Genomic DNA, 8227 nt, shown 5'->3' with positions numbered 1-8227 from the left:
TGGGTTCGATCCCTGGAAAAATCCCCTGAAGGAGGAAATGGCAACCCACTCCATTGTTTGCCTGGGAAATTCCACGGACAGAGAAGCCAGAGTCCATGGAGCCACAGAGTCAGACACGAATGAGCACAACACAACAACAAAAAACCTAAGGGAGTTAAAGCTCGTCTAAGTTATTTGATTACCAAAAGAAAAACAAGTCACTATCTATATCCACTACTACCCACTTTAACCACTTTCAATGCTTCTGACTGTAGTCCAATACTGCTTCTTTGCCCAACCAGGGAAGCAGTGTTCCTCCTAGTTCCAGAACAAGTCACCACCACCCCAAGGCTTTATCTGGCACCGTCTCCTGTTGTCCCTTCCTCCTCTTCCTATAACTCCCTTCCCGACCACGAGGCAGTCTCTTATCTGTATCCCTAGAGGTCTCTGACATCACTATTTTGGCATTCCTCTCATTATTACTGGTATTTTGTTTTTGTGTTCATAACCTACCAAGTGAACCATCCTACACTGTTGGTGGGAATGTAAATTGCTGCAGCAACTATGGAGAATAGAATGGAGGTTCCTTAAAGAAACTAACAACAGTGTTACCATATGATGGAGCAATCCCACTCCTGGTCATATATTCAGAGAAAACTCTAATTCAAAAAGATACATGCACCCCAATGTTCACAGCAGCACCACAACAGCCAAGACATGGAAGCAACTTAAATGTCCATTGACAGATGAATGGATACAGATGTGGTCTATATATACAATTGAATATTACTCAGTCATAAAAAAAGAATGGAATAATGCCATTTGCAGCAACATAGATGGATCCAGAGATTAAATGCTATCATTTATATGTGGAATATTTTTAAATGATACAAATCAAGTTATTTACAAAACAGAAACAGACAGACATAGAAAACACTTATGATTACCAGAGCAGATAGGAGAACAGAAGTTCAGGATTAACAGAAAGAGCCTCTTGATGAAAGTGAAAGAGGAGAGTGAAAAAGTTGGCTTAAAACTTAACATTCAGAAAACTAAGATCATGGCATCTGGTCCCATCACTTCATGCCAAATAGATGGGGAAACAGAGGAAACAGTGACAGACTTTATCTTGGGGGGCTCCAAAATCACTGCAGATGGTGACTGCAGCCATGAAATTGAAAGACATTTGCTCCTTGGAAGAAAAGTTATGACCAACCTAGACAGCATATTAAAAAGCAAAGACACTACTTTGCCAACAAAGGTACATCTAGTCAAAGCTATGGTTTTTCCAGTAGTCACATATGGATGTGAGAGTTGGACTATAAAGAAAGCTGAGTGCCAAAGAATTGATGTTTCTGAACTGTGGTGTTAGAGAAGACTCTTGAGAGTCCCTTGGACAGTAAGGAGATCCAACCAGTCCACCCTAAAGGAAATCAGTCCTCAATATTTATCGGAAGGACTAGTGCTGAAGCTGAAACTCCAATACTTTGGCCACCTGATGAGAAGAACTGACTCATTTGAAAAGACCCTGATGCTGGGAAAGATTGAAGGTGGGAGGAGAAGGGGCCAACAGAGGATGAGATGGTTAGATGGCCTCACTGACTCAATGGACATGAGTTTGAGTATACTCTGGGAGTTGGTGATGGACCGGGAGGCCTGGTGTGCTGCAGTCCATGGGGTCACAAAGAGTTCGACACGACTGAGCGACTGAATTGAGGATTAACAGATACACACGACTACATATAAAACAGGTAAACAAGGATCTACAGTATAGCACAGGGAACTACACTATCTTGTAATAACCTAGAAAGGAAAACAACCTGAAAAAGAATATGTATGTATATATAACTGAATCACTTTTCTATTCACTTGAAACACACTGTAAATTAACTATACTCAAATTTTATTTTAAAAAAAAAGCTAGAAAAATTTCCTCCCAGACTGACAAGTGCATTTTCCCTCCGAGACTTGTTTAGATGCACTGACAAACGGCATCACCATTGTGATGCAGCACTCAGACGTCTGCATCTGAAACAGAACAGGGCCCTGTGGTCCTTGCCCTGGCGTCCTCAGCCTGCCAAGTTTTCTGTGGAAAAACTTCAGCCAAAGAATAAGTTCAATCAGAGAAGTAAGGAAAAGCAGAAGCAAAGAAAAGCAAACAGGACAAAACAGTAACAGCTTAAGTCATTAAGCAAAATCAAAGGCCCTGTAGTTCCTTGTCATGGGTTAGTGATAATATTGCGAGCCATTCGGATGAGCTATCTTGGAGAGACTAAAACTCCCACCAGGTGGAAGAAGTTAACTCCATGATGACCAACCAGACACTAGCCATGACACAGCTGCTACAATTCTGAGACCTGGCCTTGAGAAAATGTGAACTGACTCTGAAACTGAAGATTAACTGTACTTAAAACAATCAAGATGACCCCAATCAGAGGACCGTCATGACGGATTTCAAGATGACTCTCAGAGCTGACTGTGCTGTTTCTCCATGTAGGTGCCTCCATCCACCTAATGGAGGGGGTGGTGGGGAAGGTCCTGTCTTCTTTCCACAAAACTTGCCTCTTTATTGGCTTTGAGCAGTGAGCAGGTGGACCCCGCTTTGGGTAATACATCTTTCCTCCACCTATAAAGGAAACCTCCACCGCTTCATGTCAATTTCATTACTATGATCCTGAAAGTATATTTAATGTCAGCATGATGCATAGAAATCCTGTTTTTCCACCATAACCTGTTATTTATTATTGATACTAAGGCCTTGGTAAAGGGAGCATACTCAGCAAAATGCCTAGGACTATCAGCATGTGAACTCGGATTTTCTATTATCAAAATCTGTTTGAAACAGACAGCCTTAAGACCTCCAAAAACTGCCACACAAGCATTCTTTAAAGCACCGGGGGAGGAGTTAAATTCTCTGCAACGCGAAGCAGAAAACGTAGATGCAAACAATTCAAACCCACCCTCAGGTCTTGAAAACAAATTGGTTGCTTAGGGAAGTGAATTTCCGGTCTCCCAAAGAACACGTGATTGAAACCCACCGACCCACAGCAAATCTTTCAAACCCACAGCTTTGAATAACCGCGGAACAGGGCACCCCGCACGGCCCCTCCACGACGAACGGCGCGCCCCCACCGGCCGAGCCGGTCCCTCCGCGCACCGCCGGCCCGCTTGGATTCAGGACGGCAAACTAACCAGCTCCTTAAGTCCCTCCCCACAAGAAGTCCCGCTCGGAGGCCGGGGGGCCTCAGGCCTCAAGCCAGAGCCGGAGCGGAGGCAGCTGCACTTACAAACCACCCGCCACTGCCGCCGCCGCTCCGCCCGCGGACCCAAAGGCTCCTGGAAAGTGTAGTTCCTTCGGCCCCTCTGCGCTTGCGCAAGCGCGCCGTCGGACAAACGCAAACTACAACTCCCAGAGAAGTTCGGTAGACACCCGTTAGCGGGCGCTCGCGGCCAGGCACCTTCCGCCCGGGCGTGGGCTCGGGGCCGGAGTTCAGTTCAGTTCAATTCAGTCGCTCAGTCGTCTCCGACTCTTTGGGATCCCATGAATCACAGCATGATGATTCTGTGGGGGCCGGAGTAGTGGGCGGTTAAGCAGCGGGGAGATGGTTGCTTCAGAACACTTCCGGGTCCGATCGACCCTCTCCCTTGGCCTTTGAAAGCTTCGCTGGCGTTCTCACGAGAATTGAGTCTCCTCGTCGCCGGAAACATGAGGCTGCGGCTGTTCTGATTGGTGGAGGAAGACTTTTTGCCAAGATTTCTTTGGTTTTTGTTGTCTTTGCCAGGCGGGACCGAGTAAAGGAAGGAAGGGCGGTCGGCCACACTATTTCATGGCAAAGACAACCTTGTGATGAATTCACTGCTTGTCTTTATTGCTTGTCTTTGCTGCCTAATGCGTAATTGGCCGTGTGCGCAGTGTTGAAACTATGTATTTTGAACACTGGCGTCCAAAGTTCGAAAACTTTTCTTAATTGCCATCGCAGAGTGCTGCGTAGAAGCGGACTCAACAATGCAAGGTAGCATTGTGTACACAACTTGGGTTTTGTGCCTGTTTATAAATATTTAAAGAAATCAAACGAAGTGCCATTTGTGACAACCGGTATAAGAAAACAAACTAGCGCCTACTGTTGGCCCTGCACGACAGGATAGGGCAATAATGGACAGACAGTTGTTGGGGCAAGGAATGATAACTATTCCAAAACCCAGAAAACAGAGAAAATGGTATACTTGGGCCCCTAAAGAACCATGTTGGCAGAGTTAGACTTCCGACTTCTTTTGCACTAAAAGTCTCCAGAGGCAGGGCAAGGCGGTAAAGTCACCTACTCCTGGTTCTCCTCAGCGTCTGGAGGAGATATGTTAATTTCTTCTTTCCTGCAGTCATTCAGGGGTGGGCCTAATAAGGATGTTTCTAGTCAGGGAGCTTGAAATCGGGGGAAATATATATTTGGTACGAGTTGTACAAAAAGAAAGGTACTTTAGCTAAACAAAGGTATTTTAGCTTAATACCAATTACCTGGAAGGCAGTGCTCCCACAGATGAGTCATTATGTACAATTTAAGCTGATAGGCAGAGGAACCAGCGATCAAATTGCCAACATCTGTTGGATCATAGAAAAATCAAGAGAGCTCCAGAAAAACATCTACTTCTGCTTTATTGACTACACCAAAGCCTTTGACTGTATGGATCACAGCAAACTGTGGAAAATTCTTCAAGAGATGGGAATACCAGACTTACCACCTTACTGCCTGCTGAGAAACTGCTATGCAGGTCAAGAAGCAATAGTTAGAACAGGACATGGAACAATGGACTGGTTCCAAGTTGGGAAGGGAGTACATCAAGGCTGTATGCAGAGTACATCATGCAAAATGCTGGGCTGGATGAAGCACAAGCTGGAATCAAGATTGCCGGTAGAAATACCAATAACCTCAGATGTGCAGATGCAGAGATCTGCAGATAATAACCTTATGGCAGAAAGCGAAGAGGAACTGAAGAACCTCTTGATGAAAGTGAAAGAGTGAAGAAACTGGTTTGAAACTCAACGTTCAAAAAACGAAGATCATGGTATCCAGCCCCATCACTTCATGGCAAATAGATGAGGAAACAATGGAAACAGTGACAGACTATTTTCTTGGGCTCCAAAATCACTGCAGATGGTGACTGCAGCCATGAAATTAAAAGACGCTTGCTCCTTGAAAGACAAACTGACCAACGTAGACAGCAAATTAAAAAGCAGAGATATTACTTTACCAACAAAGGAACATCTAGTCAGAGCTATGGTTTTTGCCAGTAGTCATGTATGGATGTGAGAGTTGGGCCATAAAGAAAGCTGAGCACCAAAGAATTGATGCTTTTGAACTGTGGTGGGAGAAGACTCTCGAGAGTCCCTTGGATTGCAAGGAGAGTCAACCAGTCCATCCTAAAGGAAGTCAGTCCTGAATATTCATTGGAAGGACTGATGCTGAAGCTGAAACTCCAGTACTTTGGCCAACTGATATGAAGAACTGACTCATTGGAAAAGACCCTGATGCTGAGAATGATAAAAGGTAGGAGGAGAAGGGTATGACAGAGGATGAGATGGTTGGATGGCTTCACTGACTTGATGGACATGAATTTGAGCAAGAGTTGGTTAGCAAGGAGTTGGTGATGGACAGGGAAGCCTGGCATGCTGCAGTCCTTGGGGTTGCTCAGAGTCAGACACAACTGAGCGACTGAACTTTCTGAAGCTGGTAGGCAACATCTTTTTAGTGATTAATTTGTATAGACTATGAAAAGGTTCTTTCCTATTACACTGCCACTGAGTTAAAGATAATTTTAAAAAAGCAGGGACTTCCCTGGTGATCCAATGGCTAAGACTCCATGCCATCTGTAGGGAGCCCAGATTGATCCCTGGTCAGGGAACTAGATCTCTCATGCCACAACTAAAAGAATCCACATACTGCAACCAAGACCTGGTGCAGCTAAATAAATAAATACATATATATTTGTTAAAAGATTACTTTAAAGACACTTCATAAAAATTGGGTTTCCCAAAAGTGTTTTGCTAGCTACTTCAAAAATAGTCCTTCTTTCTGAAATCATGGTTTTCTTTTTTTTTTTTTCTTTTTTAAATTATGGATGAAGAAGTCAAAGCCCAAGACTTCCAAAGTCACACAGCTAGATGCCACACAGGAACCAAATGCTCATCCTCATTTATTATAGTCCTTTGGCTTGAAAGCTTGCCCAAAAGTCTTATTTTTTTTTCAGGTGTGTATCTTTTTAAAATAGTCACAATATTTCCTACTTTTTTGCCTATATTTTATTCCTCTATTTTTATTCTAATTCAGTCTAAGTATCACGTTGGTTATTGGTTGAATAAATTAGTCTTTTACTACATTCAGGTCTAACTGACTTTTCAGTCAGTTCAGTTCAGTTCAGTCACTCAGTCGTGTCTGACTCCTTGCGACCTCATGAACTGCAGCACACCAGGCCTCCCTGTCCATCACCATCTCCCGGAGTTCACTCAAACTCATGTGCATCGAGTCGGTGATGCCATCCAGCCATCTCATCCTCTGTCGTCCCCTTCTCCTCCTGCCCCCAATCCCTCCCAGCATCAGAGTCTTTTCCAGTGAGTCAACTCTTCTCATGAGGTGGCCAAAGTACTGGAGTTTCAGCTTTAGCATCATTCCTTCAAAGAACACCCAGGACTGATCTCCTTTAGAATGGACTGGTTGGATCTCCTTGCATTCCAAGGGACTCTCAAGAGTCTTCTCCAACATCACAGTTCAAAAGCATCAATTCTTTGGTGCTCAGCTTTCTTCACAGTCCAACTCTCACATCCATACATGACTACTGGAAAAACCATAGCCTTGACTAGATGGACCTTTGTTGGCAAAGTAAATCAATGTTATATAAATGTTCACCTGTAGCCCAGGTGCCCACTAAGCTTAAAGGTTCTTAAAATCCATCACAAGGTGGAAGAGGGAGAGGGGAGGAACTGCCAGATACAATGAAAAATATTGCATCAATCTTGCTGTAGAGAAAAGTCAGACTAAGTGCTCCCACAAGGGATTTTAGCCACAAATTATCCATTCTGATACAATCTTTTATGTCATCACTGGAGGCAGGAGGGCACTGTAATATAATGGCTAATGGCCCATGCGTTGGAGTCAGGCAGCCTGGGATCAGAGGAGTTCTATTCTCAGAAACTGTTCTCATCTGCAAAATGGGGATGATAATAACACACTTGGCCCTCGCAACTGTGGTTCCACGTCTGCGGATTCAACTCAACAGAGATTGGAAAAAGCAGGGGAAAAAAATTACACGAATTTCCAAAGAGCAAAACTTGAATTTGTTGTGCACCCACAATTATTTACTACATGGACAGAAAAGCCTGGTGGGCTTCAGTCCATGAGGTCACAAAGAGTCAGACAACTGAGCAACTAAGAGTAGGCCTGAACACTATAATTATTTACATAGCATTTACATGTACTAGGTATTATAAGTAATATAGAGGTGATTTCAAGTATAGGGAGGATCTAAGTAGGTTACATGCAAACACTATACATTTTATATGAGGGACTTGAGCATTCAGGGATTCTGGTATCCATGGGTGTCTAGGAACCAGTCCCCCATGCAAACTGGGACACAACTGTGTCTGCTTCATAAAATTATCAACAATGTTAGATCAAAAGAATATGTCTAGGGAGTTCCCTAGTGGTCCAGTGGTTGGTTAAGAATTCGCCTTCTAATGTAGGGGATGTGGGCTCAATCCCTGTCAGGAAACTAAGATCTCACATACATAAGCCCTTAGGGCCTTAACTAGAGGGAAGCCTGTGTGCCAAGGAAGAGCCCTGCATGCCACAGCTATGACTTGACACAGCTGTACATAAGCCAATAAATAAATAAATCTTTAAAAAATAAAAATAAAAAAAAATAAAAAAAAAATAAAAACCACCATACTGAAGTATATGACTAGCATACAAAAAGCTATATATAATACATATAACTTGATGAGTCTAGAGAAGTCCTCACCCAAGAAGCCATCATCACATCTATACCATAAACAAATCCATCAAGGCACTTTCAATTTTATGACTTCCCAACTGTTGATGAACTCAGTTTGTCTGCCAAAGTCCAGCTCGATAGGTCATGTCAGATGGTTCTGCAAGATATAAAAATAATATGTAATTCTCAAGTCATTTGGTAAGAATACTATTTTAATTGGGCATGAAAAATCTTCGGAGAGTTGAGGAATTTTCTTTGCTAGCTATGA

This window comes from Oryx dammah, unplaced genomic scaffold (genome assembly GCF_014754425.2).
Source record: "Oryx dammah isolate SB20612 unplaced genomic scaffold, SCBI_Odam_1.1 HiC_scaffold_24, whole genome shotgun sequence".
Classification (NCBI taxonomy): Eukaryota; Metazoa; Chordata; class Mammalia; order Artiodactyla; family Bovidae; genus Oryx; species Oryx dammah.
This window is presented reverse-complemented; position numbering follows the sequence as displayed.